Genomic DNA, 20,051 nt, shown 5'->3' on the forward strand with positions numbered 1-20,051 from the left:
CACACACACACACACACACACACTAGTTGATGCAATTGATGCTGATTGTGTCTGTGCAGGGAGCAACAACGCTCAACACTGTTCAAAAACTAAATTATCCCCGAGACTTTAATTGTCTGTGTGTGTGTGTGTGTGTGTGTGTGTGTGTGTGTGTGTGTGTCGACTTAACAGCTTATTGCTGGGAAACTACTGGGCGCAGTTCGTTCAAAAGTTGATACACTAACTTGATAATAGGTCCGATTGATCGTATTAAAACTTCATAATGTTACCTGGGACATATAAATGCGAAATAAACCACAAAAAAACGACTTGGCGGTGGGAGGAATTCGCAGAGCCACAGCCAGCCAGGCAGTCTGATAGAACAGCCGAACTCGTCACACATTGACGAGAAATATAGCGTCATAAAAAGATTACGTCACGGTCAAAAGTCTTTGACGTCTTTTTCTCTCGCGCGGTGTGTGTGTGTGTGTGTGTGTGTGTGTGTGTGTGTGTGTGTGTGTGTGTGTGTGTGTGTTCATTTTGTGCACATGTGTTAGTGTTACTGTTTGTGTGTGTGTGTGTTTGTGTGTGTGTGTGTGTGTTTTTGTGTGTGTGTGTTTGTGTGTGTGTGTGTGTGCATGAGTCTGTACTCGTATGTGTGTGGTGTGTGTGTATGTGTGTGTGTGTGTGTGTGTGTGTGTGTTACACGACACTTGAGATTGCCACAAGTTCTCAAACGTCGTATAGTTGTGTTCTTTTATTCTACGTCGCCCGTCTTCGCAGCAACAGAAAACAACTCGTCAAATTGAGTTCGAGGATTTATTTAGCATTCCATACATACAACTGCACATCGTAGCAGAACTCACATACAAATCGCGCTGGCATATATAGTAAATACTCAATCTCGAGAATATTCCAGACCGAACATGATACAACTACATTATACGAGCCGTGCATGGACTAAACTAGCGACATTCTCTATGACGTACATCAAAAGCGCCGACGCACTTAATCCGAACGAACGCCACGAACTCACGACTAAAACAGCATGGTAAACAACTTGTTTTGACAGGACTAGAAAGTCCACCTGCATTCTCGTCCAAGCATAAATATTGTGTTTGCAAAATATAATATCGGTACTTTCCCACAAAGTACAAATAAGTCAACTACATGCAACACACAAAACTGAACCAAAGCTGAGCAACGGTAGCGTTTCCTAACATTACCCCCAACACCAGAAGAAATTTACCTAATTTCTTTCAATCATTGAAACGCTACCTGTACACATATTATGTATACATAACAGATTGAAATCCAGGTATGTACATTAGTCTGTTGGAGAATGAACACAGTTTTACTCACATACTCGGCTGAGAAAATCTGCTCCAACATTGTCTGAACCTTTGATCGATTCCACTCGCATATCAACGTTCTGCAAGTACATCACCCACCTCATGATACGATTATTCACAAACTTCGCAGAGTTCAGGTAGGTGAGGGGTTTGTGATCAGTCTGAAGCACGAATTTCACCCCTTGGAGGTAGAGTTCAAATTTCTTGATTCCCCACACGATGGCTAAACACTCTTTCTCCATGGTCGAGTAGTTCTTCTCGGCTCCTGACAGCTTCTTGCTGGCATAGCTGACCGGAAACGGTTTACCTCCATGCTCTTGCATCAGCATGGCGCCGATCCCTTCGTCCGATGCGTCTGTACGCAAGATGAACTCTTTGGCAGTATCAGGAAGGCGTAGCACCGGGTCTCGTGACATCAGGTCGCGCACGGTCTGGTATGCCTTCTCCTGAGCTGGTCCCCAAAGTATTCGGTGGGGCATCCTTTTCGGGTCATGTCCGACAAAGGCGCCGTTATGGCGGCGAAGTTAGGAATAAACTCTCTGTAGTACCCAGCCAATCCAAGGAAGGATCGCACCTGCTTCTTGGTTTCAGGACGTGGCGCATTGAGGATCTTGGTGACGTTTTCCAACAAAAGCCCCTTTTGATCTTCCTTCAGTGAATGACCTATGAAGTCAACGTTGTCGGTCCCCAAAATGCACTTGCTGGGTCTCACGGTCAGATTGGCTTTTGTCAGGCGGGAAAACAGTTCCCTCAAAGTCTCCAAATGCTCCGCAAAGGTCTCCGTGTGGACTAGCAGATCATCCCAGTAGTACACAACATTCTTCATTCCTTTGAGCATTTTTCGCATTCCCCTCTTCAGGGTAGCACCACTGTTCACCATACCAAAAGGCATCCGCAGGCACTCATACGTTCCGTCTGGAGTTGCAAAGGCGGTCTTTGATATGTCCTCTTCGCGCACAGGAATCTGCCAATATCCCTTGCTGAGATCGATCTTTGAGAAGATCTTACTGCCAGTTAACTGTCGAAATAGATCAGTTGCCGTCGGCATTGGTTCAGGGTCAAACACGGTGATCTTATTGACTTTCCTGAAGTCAATGCATACCCTGTTTGTACCGTCTTTCTTCTTGACAACAACAACGGGAGATGAGTAAGGGGATGATGATTCACGGATGACCCCCATCTTCAACATGTTGTCGATGTCCTTCTTCAAGGATTCCCGAGCCTGAAACGGGATAGGGTATGGTTTTGAGCGAACAGAACGTCAGATGTGAGGTGGACTTCATGTTCGACCAAGGACGTAGAGCCTGGAACATCAGAGAACCTATGGGTGAAGTCGCCCATAAAATCATGCAGCTCCTTCTGCTGATCTTCTGTCAGGTCAGGTCCTAGCTTGACGTCATCCACTCCCTCTTTTTTGTGGAGGTCTCCCAACTCCAGTAGTTCCTCACCGTCGAACTCGTCTAGTTCTTCCGCACTTGCTGCGACCTGTACTGCTTCCGGAGGTCTCTCCACATACAGTTTCAGGAGGTTAGCGTGGTAGATCTTGGACTTCTTGCCGACATTCACCTTGTAGTCGTTGATCCCTACCACGGCCTCAACCTCGTATGGGCCTTTCCACTGCATCAGTAGTTTGTTGTGATCAGTGGGGAGCAGTATCAGCACTTTGTTACCTGGTGTAAACTTCCTGTTTACGGCTTTGCGGTCGTAGTAGTGCTTTCCACTATCCTGAGACTTTCTCAAGTTTTCTCTCGCAATCTCGAGAGTCTCCTCCAGTTTCTCTCGCAACCCGAACACGTACTGGTAACTGTTCTTCACTTCAGGTGTGTCCACATCTTTCGTCCACAATTCCTTTAGTATCTGCATCGGGCCTCTCACGGTCCGCCCGTACATCAGCTCGAACGGGGAGAATCCAGTGGACTCTTGTGGCACCTCCCTGTATGCAAACAGCAAGGCATTGATGTAGCGATGCCACTGCCTTGGCTGCTCACTGCATAGTTTCTTCAGCGTGGACTTCAGCGTCGCATTGAATTTTTCTACCAGCCCATTGCACATCGGGTGATAGGGTGTCGTAGTCAAGTGACGAATGCTCAGCAGCCTGTTGACCTCTTCCATGCATTCAGAGACAAACTGTGTCCCCAGGTCTGTGAGGATCTCTTCAGGAACCCCAATTCTGCTGAAAATGTCCACAAGTGCCTCGGCAACAGTTTCGGTGTCAATTTTCTTCAGAGGCACGGCTTCTGTGTACCTGGTTGCATAGTCTACCAGGGTCAGTACCCAACGATGACCCGCTTCACTTGGCGGTTTTATCTCGCCGATGAGGTCAATGGCCATCCTCTTGAAAGGTCGGTCGATCAAAGGCATCTTCTGCAACGGCACTTTCGGGACCCTTCCTCGAGGTATGGTTTTCTGGCAAATATCGCACGATCGGCAGAATCGAGTCACATCTGCATGCAGTCCTGGCCAGTAAAACGCAGCCTGGATTCTGTCCGATGTCTTCTTGACACCCAGGTGACCTCCCATAATAGAGTCGTGGGCCACCTCCATCACCTGGCGCCTAAGTGGTTGAGGCACCAGAACTTGACGTAATGGCTTCCCACCGTTGAATCTCGGGTGCTGGAACACTCTGTACAGGATCTTGGCCTTTACTTCAAAGTGCACAGTGCCTTCGCCCTTAGTCATCTCCTTGACAGGACGACTCCTGTACTTTGTCAAGGTCAAATCAGCTTCCTGTAGCTGAATCAGCCGATCCCTGTCCACGACAGCAGTTGCAGAACTGTTGGTGACCCTGAGTGGCGTACTTGTTTTGTCCTTCTTCGCCTGGGCTCTGGTCGTCACAGCGCTTACAACCTGCGGCTGGTCGCGGCGATGCACAGTTGCTCTGTCATCTCGTAACAGTTCGCTGATATCTTCATTCGCGAATGGCAGTGGGTCTTCCTCCTCAGCAGCAGGCTGAGCTGAGCCCATTCTCCATTCGAAATCAGGGTCATCAGGACGTCTCGCACCCCCAATGTTCCCAATTAGTAGATCGTACAAGGGCTTCTTCAGGCAGACGGCCTCAACTTCTCCGGTGAAGTTTGGAGTATCAATCTGGATTTTTACCACTGGTGCCTTCACGCATTTGCTGTCAGCCATGAGCGTCCACTTGAAGTCACCAGTGAACTTCTCTGTCGGCACCAGATCCTCTTTGACAATGACTCCATTGCTGCCCGAATCTCTGAGAACAGTCACTTCCTGCTTCTCAACAAATCCCTTCGACACGGGCATGTTCGACACTGACACAGCTGCGCTGGCGACGACAGAGATTGACCTGCCATTGGCGAGTAGAAGCTGGCCATCAGGTACATTCTTCCACGTCCGATGGTGTAGCCACTTGCTCAGCAGCCCTTGGAAGTATGACGCTGCTCGCACATACTTGTTGGTTTGAGCCACCCGTTTGCCTCTTGTTGTCGTAATATCTCCGTCGATGTTCTTGCGCTTTGTCATTGACATGTCCGTTATTTTTCTTTTGGGGACAGTTGGCGACTCGGTGACCCTTGGCATTGCAATGGAAACACGTTATGTTCTGCCCTTCATTGGATGATGGTGCGGACTCAGTTTGTCCCTTGGCAGGTTGGTTTGCCTGGTTTCCGCTCTTCTGGAAAGGTTTCGTTGACTTTGACGTCCCCAGGGTCCTTCCATGAGCAATGAGATAACGCTCAACAGCATCAGTAATGTCCTTCAAACCCCGCAGTTTTTGCCCTTCCAAGCGGGTCGCCAGGTCCTTCGGGCAGGCATTAAGGAATTGCTCCTTCACGATCAAGTCCCGCAGACTCTCGTATGACTGCTCTTCACCTGATAACTCCACCCACTTCTGCAGGTATGACGACAGGCGCTCCACAAACTGGCTCGGTGTCTCTCCAGACAATGGCTGGCATTCGCGGAAGCGTTGACGGTAGCCCCTTTCAGTGAAGTTGTAGCAACGCAACAGAGCTTCCTTCAGTACATCATAGTCTCTGGCGTCATCGTTTGAGAGTCTAGTGTAGACCTCAAGTGCTGCCCCAGTCAAATGTGCGCTGAGTTGAATCGCCCAGTCGTCGCGCTGCCATCTAGCACTCTCAGCGAACCTCTCGAATCTTGCAAGGTAGCAGTCGATCTGGTACGCGAATGCTGGAAGTTTCGGTGCCCTGTGTAGCATTTGCTGCTGGTTATCTCTTTGGCGTGGTGCCTCGTGCTCATTTTGAACACGCACCATTTCTGTCTGAAGCTCTAAGCGCTTGGTCTCCATTTCTATCTGGAGCTCTAAGCGTTTCAGCTCCATTTGCCTTTCTTCACGCTGTGCTTCTCTTTCTCTTTCTTCACGCTCACGCTGCGCTTGTCTTTCTTCACGCTGCACTTGTCTTTCTTCACGCTGCGCTTGTCTTTCTTTTTCTTCTCGCTCACGCTGCGCTTGTCTTTCTTCACGCTGCGCCAGCAGTCGTGTCTGGGACTCGACGAACTCCGTCAGCTGCTTGCCTTTCAGTCCCAGTTCAATTCCTTTTCCCCAGAACTCAGCCATTCTGGTCTTTTCCGGTGCGTTCGTCTGTATTCTTTCACAGCCCCGAACGTAGACGAATGTAGTCTTCTAAAAGAACACAGTCTCTACTGCACCTCCGATGCTTCTCTCGTCGCTGGTCACCTTCGTAGACGCAGGCTGCCACCCTCCTCGTCTAACGTGACGGCGCACTCTGCTCACGATACGTACACGACGTACCCCAGTCGTATTTCGTAGTATTAATGCACTAGCTCCGCGACGAAGTCCGTCTCGTCCAAACGGCAGCTAACCTCTGTAATCCCGATACACTCCGGCGTCGCTCACCGTACCGAGTTGCGGCGATTACCAAACTCTTCACCAGTCACACCGAATCCACGGTTCCGTAGTCTCAATACTGATCCCTCAGGATACACCCGATTGATGGCTACCTCCTGTGACTGTCTTGACACTGGTCCTTGTTGCTGGAAAACCCTTGGCGTTAAACGTAGATCCTTGGCTTGGCCCCCAATTGTTACACGACACTTGAGATTGCCACAAGTTCTCAAACGTCGTATAGTTGTGTTCTTTTATTCTACGTCGCCCGTCTTCGCAGCAACAGAAAACAACTCGTCAAATTGAGTTCGAGGATTTATTTAGCATTCCATACATACAACTGCACATCGTAGCAGAACTCAAATAGAAGCTCTTTTACATACAAATCGCGCTGGCATATATAGTAAATACTCAATCTCGAGAATATTCCAGACCGAACATGATACAACTACATTATACGAGCCGTGCATGGACTAAACTAGCGACATTCTCTATGACGTACATCAAAAGCGCCGACGCACTTAATCCGAACGAACGCCACGAACTCACGACTAAAACAGCATGGTAAACAACTTGTTTTGACAGGACTAGAAAGTTCACTTGCATTCTCGTCCAAGCATAAATATTGTGTTTACAAAATATAATATCGGTACTTTCCCACAAAGTACAAATAAGTCAACTACATGCAACACACAAAACTGAACCAAAGCTCAGCAACGGTAGCGTTTCCTAACAGTGTGTGTGTGCAAGAGAGAGAGAGGGAGAGAGAGAGGGAGTGAGGGAGAGAGAGTGTGTGTGTGTGTGAATGTGTGTGTGCATTTTCACTGTGATCAAATAAAAGAGAAAGGCCAGTCACCACGCACATCCTCGGCTCGCATGCAATGTATTTATATAGCAACGGGAATGCCTGTAATTCACACAGATCAATCACTTGGTCTTAAACGTGCACAAGACAAAAATTTTCATACTGGGGGAGCGAGCCATCTGAAGAGTACCCGAAGGTCGCCTATCTTACACAAAGCCTACAGTTATGAGCTTTTTAACGCATCAGCTGAGTTGAAATTAAATTCAGCAGCTGAACTGCATTTGCGCTGAGCTGTGACGACAGGTGCGGCGGTTGGACACGGTCAGCTGACTGGCTGTAGACAGGTGGAGGACCGGGGGGAGGGACCGCAAACTGCTGATGAATTTGCGGACAGGGGCGACGGGGCGGACAGGGGCGACGGGGCGGACCAATAGACCTTTTTCACTTAAATTTTGGCGCATGCGCTGTGAAGTTTATTGTCAGATCTACCGGAACTAAGGGGCAAAAGGAAAAATCGACAACGAGGCTTGGTGCAAAGTAAAGTGCGGAGACGACGAGACAAACTGTTGTGTTTACAACTGCAAGTGCAACAGTGGAATCAATGAAGAAAGAGAAATACGGTGGACAGAATTTGTCATTGTATGGCTTTCCGATGGGTGCAATTGCGAAGGCGCAACAGCGAAGGACGCGATGGGTGCAAGCAATCCGACGACAGGGGTTTGTCGTGCCATTGAAAAGTCTGCTCGCGTCACTTCGTGTCTGGCAATGGCACGGCTATCAACGATGCCAACTCCTTTGACTTCGTACCCACCCTTAATCTTGGATTTGAGAGAACATCAAGAACAAGTGACTCTAGCAGAAGGACAAGGTATTGGTCGGAGACGTGCCTTTGTCCGCTCAGTGAAGACCGACGACAAGCAAGCGGTTTTGCTTCCACCCCCCAGTGTCAACGCTGAAAATATCATCGGATCTGGAAGAGACTCAGTAAGCTTTGTTTGTTTTTATCAATTTATGATCTGCTGACTTCAAATTGTCTTCCTACATCAGTGTATAAGAAATTTAAAATGAATCGGCAGCCCAAAACGGATGGGCATAGGAAGGGTCACGAAACAATTGCAAGATTTTAGAAAACAAACAAACAAGATCTAGACATATGTCGACAAGCCGCGTGCATGCAATCAACCAGAGATCTGTTGCTACAGTATCTCTGAATCAACCGACTCTTCAATCGAGAAGATTAAGGAGGTTACTTGATACAGATAGTGATGCAGTTTTCAAGACATCAATAAAGCTCATGCTGAATCATTTTTTTTATTCCCAGAAATGTACCATTGAATTGATGCAACAACAAAAATAGCATTAGATTTCTACAATTTTGATTTTGCATAGAACACTCCAAAATAATTTCCGGGGAGCATCTCCCGCACCCCTAAGTTTTTTTCAATTTCAGGAGTTATTTCCCTCAGGTATTTTCATGCTTAAATGCTGTGAGTGTGATGCATGTGTAATCTGATAACAAGATCATTGAATTGATGCTAATTATATTGCTAATGTATACATTTGATTTTGTATTTACAGAAGCAGCCATTCCTTTGCCCTCCGCATCTAGTGAGAGCTTAGGACCAGGGCCAGATCATGCCTTTGCAAAGAGGGACACGACTCGACTACATGTGAGGGTATTGTTATTGGAACACAGACTACCTCAAGTTGGCAGAGCTGCAGATGACAATTACATAACAGGCCTCTGTGATTAATCGTCTGACTGAAGATGTTTCTGGCTTGAAGAAAGACAACATGAAGGTGAAGGAGAACATACGCTCTTTTTCTGTTGATTCTCTACTGAAAAATGACACTGCAGTATGGTTTCACACATATGGTGATCTTTCGGTATGCATGTACCTACTTCGTAAAAAAAGGCAGGTCTACATTACTGGGTTGATGAGCTGCCAAAGGCCACATCACTCCAAAGAGCAAAAAGCTTATTTTGTCATGTAATGGTTTATATAATTTACTCTGGTACTGTAAATGGCCCATTATCAATCAAATCTCTGGTCTGGTCTGAGTTTGTTTCATAAAATGATTGTATGTGAGCTTACGAACATAACGATTCCCACTTTAAATAAATGCGATCAAGATAATTAGGTAGACAACATGTCAAGAGACGTTTATTCCTTATTTCTTGTTATAATTGAAGGATATTATTATGCAATATACTGCTTTGTTTTTTAAAATGGCTTCAAATTGTCTCCCTTGTACCGACACTTTAGTACACAATTTGTGCATTCACTTGAGTTATTTCTTAAAGAAAATTACCCCCCAAAATTATTCAAAACAGTCTTTGACATATCTACAGTTTAATTAAAAGAAAAACTGTATTTTATTTTAAGTGATAAATAAATATAGACAAATCTTGGGACTGTGCACAAACTGATCGGCTTGAACTCAAAAGTCGCAGCCAAGAATCTTCTGCAACTTTTGAGTTCAAGTCTGTCAGCTTGTGCACGGTCCCACAATCAGCTCAAAAAGAATTTTCCTTGATATAGCCTTGAAAAAAAAAAGTAAGTAACAAATTGTGTACAAACAAATTTGTTCAAGGGAGACAATTGGAATCATGTTTTTTAAAATCGGTGAATTGCATTATAATTTCCTCCAAAAAATAACAAATAACTGTGAAATAAATTGGAAAAAAAGTGCTAACATTATTACCTTGATCAGATCGATGTGTATGACAAGGAATTTCTATGTTTACTGATTTGGTTGTCCGGTAATGACTTTCATGCACAGGGCTTCTAAATTCACTCGCTCAAACGCTCATGTCTGCACCAACATTCACACACGTCCATATTCATAAGGGATGGTGACAAACACGCTCTTGAACAACAAATATGGCACAAAACGAATGAACATTTCAAACATTTCGCTATTGAATGAAATCATCAGTACATGAATATCAAATCATAAAACATCTCACAAAATACCTCCTTGCCATTCCGAAGTTGAAGAAGAATACAGTCCGGCATTACACACACTACACTTTCATCACTGAGAATCGCTGTTCACAACACATGTCCTCGGCTCTGATACGTTCTCCGAATAATACACACAAGTCATGGATGATGGTATAGTCCGTACGAAGCCGAAACACTTCTTACTATCCTCTGACACAAGTTCTTATCAGCTTCCACAATCTTCTGTCTTAACTGCAGGCATTTAAAAAATTAAACCTGAACTCACACACAGAGGTGACAGCACTACGTACCCTCCCTCGCTGTAAACAAAGTACTGATTTTACCTGTCCATATTGAAACTACATACATTTTTCACTTGACAGAACAGTTAACTGTTGCTACCAACTTAATTAACTGGTTTTGGAAAAAAATATCACACCTTGAAAACCCTAGTTCAGTATATCATAACTATATGCAGCCTTCAAACGGTTGGTACCGGTTGTTGAAGATCTCTTAGTCGCGCTTCCTTGCATCCGGACTTCTTGGTCAAAATTGAGGCCTTGAAGAGTCGTCCGGGGAAACTTGTCTTGTCTTGAAGCATACCTGAAAATGAAATTATTTTTTTTACTTGACACTAAAGAAAATCTTATGCTGGGTACAAATGCTAAAACAAGTTGCGCCAGTCTGTCAAACATGTATAACGATACTGAACGCAGTACATTTCACAAGGACAATGCTTAGCTGAAAACCAGCATCCACGTCGAATAAGGTAAATGGCAACCCAGCATAGCGCAGTAGCAAAACTGTCCCACAGGAAATCACGCTTCCCTGTGTTTAAAACAAATCTGTTTAACTTTCTAAGCTTGTAGCCCTGAAAGTCAAAAAATTATGCACTAGCCTCTGGCTAGTGATTCTGAAAACGTACCAGCCAGAGAGCAAATTTTACGAACCAAACCAACAATTTGATTCAGCATCTTCACTCGCATTTGGCGAGTAGATGAACACTTCTACTCACCAGTTGCATGCTTCTACTAACTATGGCGAGTAAAATACTTGCCACTTTCACTGTTTCAGGGCTGGTTTGTTTTTAACCTAAACATAATGTTGTAGTTTTCCAGAAATTGCTCTACACACAAACATACACCACCGCCCTGGTCTCTTGACTAAATGTAAAATGCATAGTTTGTTGATAATGCACTTTATAAATATCACTGTTTCTCTTTCCCCAGTCTTGTAGCTGTTGTAGTTAACAAGCTCTATATTTTAACTTTGAGACTTATGTTCTGAAAAAAATAGATCACACTCTGATATAAACCTCTAGGTAATGCAACCCTAATTTCCTTAATATTAATTATTATACACACTTACTTAACAATTTGTATGTCATCGAGAGCAGCTGGTGCAGTTTTCATGGCAGCATGCCCCTTCCACATACATTTGTAGTGTGTACAAGTTTTGTCTGCTGGCACAGTGTCGATTCCTTCAGCCATGTAGTGTGAAGCAGCAAAAAGTGTGGCGGCCACATGGTTGCAAGACTGTCCTTTCTGGGTAAAAACAACAACACACAATCAAATTCCGTTTGTGTCATCTTGATTTTCCTTAGCCTGCTAATAACAATTAACTTTATCTTTCCTAGGAATTCCTACAGAGAGTTTGTGAGCGCATGCTGTTGATATCTATATAAAATATATACCGGCTCAGAATGGAATTTGATCTTACTGCAGTGATAACCTTCATTGACAAGAGGATTCACAAACACATGTGTACGTACACATTAAATAAAACTCCGCACTCAGGTACCTGGTATTCTATTGAACATGCCTAGCCAACATGGCATGGTCTCCTGGAGATACTGATTGAAATTACATTAACATGCTGCTCATAACTTTGTCAAAAATGACAGCTTTTGCATGCAGACATTTTCAGTAGAGAATTATGAATCTCTGTGTGTGTTTGTCACTTTGTGTGCCATGCATTATATGACTGAGTATGAAAACTGATTGTGTAAGATACCAAGTAACGCAGCCATCAAGTTAATCCCACAAAACATACAAGGCCAACAACACTTACCCAGCAATACACTCGCAGTAGGCTCCAAGTGCCTGTCCGGTCAGCGTCCCCCCACAACAGCATACACTTCGTTGCGAGTCTGCTTCATTGACGTCAGCACACTCGCTCTGAGTCTGATCACCACAGTTGCTTACTAGCTGTTGTGCCATGCAGAAAGACATTTTATGCACACAGTATGTCTATCGTTTACCCCAAGGTTTTGCATTCTTTGCGCTGGATGCGTCGTATAACTTGTCGAACGTCGACGCAGTAGTATCAGTAAGAAAGTTGATCCAGAGATCTGTAGATCTGTGGTCGATCACCTCTGCTTCGCTTATGCAGGGGAAGTTCGCCAAGTCTTTCGTCCATATACCACCAATAGCCGTTTCAAACCATACCTTCATGCATGTCCTTGACTTTTAGTTCATGATTTTGAACAAGATAATCCGTTTTCTTGCAGAATGTCTCAAAGTAATCCTCTGGCAATAGTACTTCGAGCACCGACAGTGAAAGAGTTATTTCAGGCTGCCCCTTATTTCCGCTTAATATCAGAGAGAGGCTGCCGTGCCCTAAAATCTGATTGGTCGAAACGCTGGGGGCAAAGGTTATACGAAAAAGGTCTATTGCGCTGCTTTCTTTGTATTGCCAAGTTGGTTGCGCTGGCGTGGTCCCTGCACGCGCCGGTTGACCGATGTACTCTTGTCTGGACTGGATGGGCGGGTAGGGAAATGGTGGGGGGAGGTTAACTGGGGTAAGGGTGGGCATAAGTGGGGGGTAGTGGTGAGAGGACGGTGGGGGTGGAGGTGGTGGGGGGTAGGAGTGGGAATGATGGTTTGAGATGGAGCGTGCACCCATGTCCTCATTAGAGTGACTGTGTGGCGGCTGCTTGCCTCGAGAAGGGTTGCGGTTGTCCTGGTCATGGTCCTTTGCATGATGAGCGTCATCGCTGGAGCGACGGTACTCTTTGAAGTTGGGTGTGTCGGCATATTTAATGTTAATTGCCAGTTTAGCCGTGCCCTTAGCGCTGGGGTGAATGTGATCGCTGTTGAGTGCCAGTCTCGGTGCACCACTGCTCGCAGTGAAGCTGGCGGAGTTGTCTACAAAGACAGCATCGAGACGTCGGCAGGCAGCTTCCAGGTTTCTGTTTGAGGGGAGGATAGAGTTGTTGAAGGTATGTCGACCTTTTGCTGGCAGGATGGAGCTGAGACAAACTCTGGCATTAGGAAAGGCTTTGCGACACAGTCCAATGATGTCGGCCCACTCTCCCTCCGACACAGGTCCCATCTTGCAACTGTTGACTCCAACATGAACAATCACTCGATTCATTCCTGCTGAAGGAGAGGTGGCATTGACGTGCAGCCATTTGCACAGGTCGTACACTGTCATACCAGACACACATACTTTTTGAAGAGTCTCACCCTTTGGTGCCAGACGTTGTGGGTCGACATGCTTGATGACAGAATCGCCGATCAAAAGCATGGTTGACTGGCCGGCAACCGAAAGAGTGGACAGTGTTTCTTGGGGTGATGTTGGTTTATTCTGTATGTCGACACATTCGGCAGGGTTTCCCGTAAGTGGGTGGACCGGGTGGGATTGGGAGAGTGTGGACTCACAAGTTGGGGAGTTATCATCGGATAGGGCCTGAAAGGAGTTAGAGGTGGGGAGGGCTTTGTTAATATGGGGGAAGTGAGGTCTGGGTGCCATTGGCAGCGGACCGTGGGGAAAGGGTTACCGTTTGTACTGCTTGTGAGAAGCTCTTCTTTAGTTTAGCCTCACGGCGTGTTTCAAGCAGCTGGCACTTCACGATAGCATTTTCCTTTTCGAGACTTGACACTTTGTTTCTTAGGACTGAAAGTTCCTCTGCGTGTTTATCAAACTTTTCTGAAAAGTCTCTCACCAGAGTGTTTTTAAGCCGCTGCACCTTGGCGTCTTCGATCTGACTAGTTTCAGCTTTACCGTCTGACAGCTGTTTTGTGGCAGTTACAGTATCTTGGAGGATGCAATGGATAGCAGAAATCTCATCCTCCACTTGAGATAAACGACGTCACACCGCAGGTAGAGCATTGTGGGCAGGCTTGCCCCTTGAGCTGCGAGCACCGTGTCGCGTTCTCAGGAGCGTGACCACTGCTGACCTCTTAGGTAGAGTGCTGCGCGGCGTGGTTTGGCTTGCAGGGGAAGCAGCGACGACTTGAGGCCGCGTGGGGGTGGGGAAGACAGCGGGAGGAGGAGTGGGGGTAATGGGTCTTTCATGTCAGACCCAAAAGAAAGGGGGGTGGTGCACAATGATCTTGAGAGAGCCGAACCATTGTTGTCCTCGTTGAACGTATCAATAAGATCCCCTAGTGCAATATCATATTTGATTGTATCCCATTTATGTTTTATGTTTTATGTGTGTCGTCCTATACAATTGTTGTTATGGCACGTTTCATGATATTGAGGATTGCAGTTTCCCCCTCACACACAATATTCCAAAATAATAAATAGTCAAACAGGGACCAAAAAACAGTTTGCACCAAGAGTTCAACTTTTTATCTATCCAAAACAGTAAAAAAAATTATATGAACATTCGTATTTCCAAGATGATTGGCGTTCCAAGACGCTATATCCTAAAACCCCCAAAACATGCTTTTACAACTTTAGTGCATAATAACTGCCCAAAGGTGCTGTTTAAAGCAACCATTGATAATAATTTTTAACATACTCCTTCAACACATTAAGAAAAATGGTTAACTTGCAAATAAAGGGACAGCATTGATCAGAACAATGGTAAGATAAAGGACGCTACTTATATTTTGTACATTTTTTATCTTTATAGTTTCCTGTAGACCTCAGAAGTTCTAGCCAGCTTAAGAAATCATTCTAAAATCGAAAAACAAACATCTATACATTTTGTACGCAGAGTAGATTGATATTTGACACAGTCACACAGACATACGTGGGCTATGGGGCAACCCTACCCCCTAAATTTGAAAACGGGGTCAATTTCTTAACTGCATGTATTCAGCAAAACAATCCCTAAAAAAATTTTTTTTTTCACAAATGAACTTATGACTTTAGAAAAGCATTCAAAAATGCATATATACAACGCTTTTTCTTTGGTCCCAATTCAAGGGGGTGTGCTATTCTCAGGTAACACTGTGAACGCTCAAATGAGACTTGGTCACATGTCAAAAAAAGTAATCCCCCCTGTTGTTCATGGTTGGTTGGTGGGATTTTTTTTTATCTGAGCCATTGGCAAGCATGAAATGTCATCAACATTAGGAAAGACATAGTATCTCCCATTGTCTTTTGCGCGCAAACACTTCACACAGATCTCCTCTCGATCTGGCCCATCGGGGAAATGGGTTGACTTGGGGATGATCACCGCCCTGTATCTCTCCACCTTTCCATCCATGCTGACAAAGTCAGCGGTCACAAAGTCCCCAACTTGAATGTCTCACTGTGGGACAAAGAACCTGGTTTTCACGACTGGCACCACATGGTTGGCTGACCACGCGGCATCCAGTGGCGTGTTGTGGGTAGACGTCCATTGGACATAAATTGGGAAGGACGTCGCTGGATCATCTGGTTTGCATACTTTGTTCATGTACAACATTTAGTCAAGCTGTCGAACTAACAGAATGAAACTGAACTCACTGCATTTTTACAGCAACAGCGTATACTCGTAGCATCGTCAGTTCACCGCTCGATGCAAAGGCTGTGAAATTGACAAGAAGAGCGGGGTAGTAGTTGCGCTGAGAAGGATCGATTGCACGCTTTTCTTTATCTCTATTCTTTTTATATTTATTAACTTTCTGAGCGTGTTTTTAATCCAAACATATCACATCTATATGTTTTTGGAATCAGGAACCAACAAGGAATAAAATGAAACTGTTTTTAAATTGATTTGGAAAATTTAATTTTGATAATAATTTTTATATATTTAATTTTCAGAGCTTGTTTTTAATCCGAATATAACATATTTATATGTTTTTGGAATCAGAAAATGATGAAGAATAAGATGAACGTAAATTTGTATCGTTTTAAAAACAAATTATTTTTTTTTACAATTTTCAGGTTTTCAATGACCAAAGTTATTAATTAATTTTTAAGCCACCAAATTGAAATGCAATACCGAAGTCCGGCCTTCGTCAGAGATTGCTTGGCCAAAATTTCAATCAATTTGATTGAAAAATGAGGGTGTGACAGTGGCGCCTCAGCTTTTACAAAAAGCCGGATATGACGTCATCAAAGGTATTTATCGAAAACAATAAAAAAAATATCCGGGGATATCATTCCCAGGAACTCTCATGTCAAATTTCATAAAGATCGGTCCAGTAGTTTGGTCTGAATCGCTCTACACACACACACACACACGCACAGACAGACACACACATACACACATACACCACGACCCTCGTCTCGATTCCCCCTCTACGTTAAAACATTTAGTCAAAACTTGACTAAATGTAAAAATAAAAAAATAAAATAAAAAAATGGGATAGCGGCGAAACGGGATTGCGCCAAAATGGGATGCGGTAGTAAGATGACGCTTGGCTTGTGAAATGTCGCCAAAATGGGACGGCGGCAAAACGGGATTGCACGTAAATGGGATATTGCGCGAATTATAAACGAAGGAGTAGGCCCTAAGTTTCTCGTACGAGATGTTTACTGGGAGTAAATATTTGGGGAGTAAAAATTTAGTTCCTTGTGGAGTTCTTTTTTCGTACAAGATTTTTACTGGAAACGAGCGCACATTGCTGTCTCCATATTGTGTTCCTACGAATCGAAAGTACGATCGCCAAGCCCTTCTGTCATTGAAGGCAACGTTCGATATTTGCGTCTGTCAGCGTCGCCAACGTTCGACAGATTGTACTACTGTTACTCACAAACTTTCAATTTACACAATGAAATGCCAATAACATGCAAACACAACAATGGGAGACGAAGGGAAAACCTACTAGCGATTGAAATTATGCAAACGAACTCACAAATCCCTCACTTTCCGAATGCAAATGCTGCAAATCCGTATGCGTGCGTCGCTGTGTCGAACGTTGGGTTGACGAACGTTGCTGACAGACGCAACAAAACTTGATCAAAAGGCACTAAAAACGATTAAATGTTTTACTTACTGGGTATCGCATTCCTCTTTTTCTTCCTGCAGACGATATGAAGCGGTTGAAACGTCGTTTCCGATGAAAGGCTCGGTTATTTCCGTTAAAAACGAAGTTTGCCGAACGTGTGATTCAGTCTACAGACACCGGTCGGATCACAACAAAAATGTTCATTCTTTGCGATTTTGTGATACTGTTGATGATACACCTGCTTTCCAGTGAAGAACATCAATAAAATGATGTTCACAAGCAAGAATAACAGACAAAAGCACGCGATGTGTAAAATTAGGCTTTGCTTTGCAAACAAAGCACGTGGTTTTTTTACTGACAGACACTTTCGGTGGCGATTGAACATTTTTCCAGAAACGGTTTTATGCTCCCATTTGATATTTTTTCCCTATTTTATCTAGTCAGAGACTAACCTTGTGTATTAATTGAATTAATAACCCCATTATCATAAGTTTTGTGTGATATTTCGTGTCTGCTTGAATCACACTTTGAGATGGGGTCATGTGACAGAAGGAAATGGTGTCTGTCAGGATTCACACGTTCGCTTCGAAAAACTCGCTCAAATAATTGCTCAAACACAAACATTTTAGCTTTTATTTATTTTTTTGTATTGCAAATACCATACTTACTCATGCCAAGCAGAACAAATGATGAAAATCAACACAGTAAGCAAGTAATTTGAAGGCAAAGTTTACACACATCAAAGAGTCTGATTACCGTGAAACCTGCCTTATAATCGTTTACAGGCAGGCAGGGTGTGCCGAAGAAAAATTTCCATTTTTATGTAATATTTTAATGGACAATAAAGTGCTGTTATTGTTATTGTTATTGTTATTGATGTCACACTCTTCACTCCATCTTGAGCATCCTCGGCCCTAACACAGCAGCGGTGCCGGCAGGAGCAATAGTGAAGTAAGGAGTAATTGTTAAGAGTTTGTTTTGTGTTCACATTGAAACGGACAACGGTTTTTGCCAGTTCCTGTGAGGCGATAATTGGTGACTCGAAGGACGGGACAATGTCAAGTTCAATTGCATTGTTATCCTTGTCAAAGTCCTGACATAAAAATGTAAAGAAATCTCATTGGAATGCAGTATAGCGGAGAAGGAGAGCGCTTCTCCACACTAAAATCTCGTTTACTCCGCAGAAAAATCTTTTTTGGTTGGCGTCCAAAGTTGGGAGGAGCCTGGCTAATCGCTTCGTACATACGGAGGACGCCATGATTACACACACGCAGCACACTATAGTAACACACACATTGTACAGCACATTTTCACACTCGCCGGGGCAGGCACAGAACTTCACACATGTTGCATCACGACGGCTGGGCAGCGGATGGTTCCCGCAGAAGGGATTACACCATCCTTGTAATATGTTACCACATATTGTCAGTCCAGCGGGCGTCAGTCCACAATCTTCACTGACTTGGAACAAAGGAAAAATATTTGCACCACTGTTTTACATCGAAGAAAGCAACATTTTGCCAAACACTTTTCACGTGTGAGTTTAGATAGAGCGGACAGCGTCTAAACGAGACAGATTAGCCGCGGGTGGAGGAGGAGGATGTTAGATACTTGAGGTAGGCCTAAAGGGATCAGTGTTGGCAGGTAGGGAAGAGAGGGTAGTAAAGCAGGATATCAACACTTAGGCCCGTACTTAGAAAGAGAGGGGAGAGGAGGACTTGTGAAACGGGAGAGCAACACATTGTGGTCAGTCCTTACCAGCGCAGCGCAGCGGGCATATGCCAACTATTTCTTACTACAATATGGACTTCGAATTTGGAGCGTGGGCGACAGATCTGCCTTTAACGGTGGTTAAAGTTTTCCAGGATGAGGAGTTGAACACCCTCAATGTGCTGAGTAATGTGACTGCCCAGGATTTGGAGGGCCTGGGTCTCAAGCGTGGCCACTACGTAGCGCTGAGAGTAGCAGTGGCAGGTTAGTGTGTATAAAGTGCACCCAATCTTAGTGTGAAGCGTTGAGAGAATTATTGATGTAATTGTTTCACGGGTTTTCATGGGGAATTTCTTGAACATAATTGCTACGCATTTATGTTATGTTTAAGACGGTCATGTTTTGTATGGAGAGTGTTATTCATTGATTAAGTATTAGTTTGGATATTGAATGTGGACGGAATGTGAAAGTGGAATGAACGAGAATGTATGAGTGGGGTACATGAGCGTTTGGAAGAAGAGATGGTTTTAGAGAATGTTGTATTAAGACTTGGTTAAATTCTTTAGGAGTTTCCATGAGGGATTTCCATGGCGTATAAGGGAGGGTCCTTACACGAGAGAAGCGCGAGACGATGGTGGAAGCAAGGGACCACCTCGGCGCAGATGACTAGACGAGTGGAGTCTTCATCGATATCGGTCGTAGCTGACGACGGTTGTTTCCGCTACGGGCGGAAAGGTTTCTCGGGGAGAAACCTGGAAGGTGTGTGTTGGCATCTTCAGTGAGAGGTGTGCCTCTTCAGTGAAAGGTGTGGGTTGGCATCTTCAGTGAAAGGTGTGTGTTGGCATCTTCAGCGAAAGGTGTGTGTTAGCATCTCTGTGTGTTGGCATCTGAATTCATTATTCTACGAGGATTCAGCGAGACAAGTAAGTGAACTGGCGACATGCAGTGAGCCGTGATACGAACTCGTGAGTGTCTGTTGGTACCTTCTTGTGTGCGTTAATCTATATTTGAGAAAGTATTGTTATAATATGTATTTACATGCCTTGAGTGAAAGCTGGAAGATTGTGCGAACTGTGTGTCGAAAAGTTGTTTCGTATTGATGTATTTAAAGTGAAGAAATATGTTGTTTTTTTGGTTGAGGAAATAATGAGCCTGCATCCTCCCAGATTCTGTTTTTGAAGTGTTTGGTGTGAAAGGGTAGAGACAGTGCAATAGGGCAGAACACGTACATTAAATTCACATGCAAACCACTTCGTGACAGTGGTGACCCCGACTTAGCCCTAAATAGGTTTTTGTTTCTAAGGATAGATTTTTGTTGTGGTT

General features: G+C 44.4%; 1 protein-coding gene and 1 long non-coding RNA gene across 2 annotated transcripts in view; both read right to left on the bottom strand.

Annotated features, from left to right (window-relative positions):
- LOC138955334 (uncharacterized) overlaps window positions 1-20,051 on the bottom strand; it is a 137,036-nt gene that overhangs the window by 88,423 nt on the left and 28,562 nt on the right. The window lies entirely within an intron of this gene.
- On the bottom strand, window positions 9,888-12,429 carry LOC138955332 (uncharacterized). The gene is made up of 3 exons (XR_011452197.1): window positions 11,977-12,429; window positions 11,275-11,450; window positions 9,888-10,509 (listed from the first exon to the last, which is right to left on the bottom strand). It is a non-coding gene; the product is annotated as an uncharacterized lncRNA (long non-coding RNA).

This window comes from Littorina saxatilis, unplaced genomic scaffold (genome assembly GCF_037325665.1).
Source record: "Littorina saxatilis isolate snail1 unplaced genomic scaffold, US_GU_Lsax_2.0 scaffold_96, whole genome shotgun sequence".
Taxonomy (NCBI): domain Eukaryota; kingdom Metazoa; phylum Mollusca; class Gastropoda; order Littorinimorpha; family Littorinidae; genus Littorina; species Littorina saxatilis.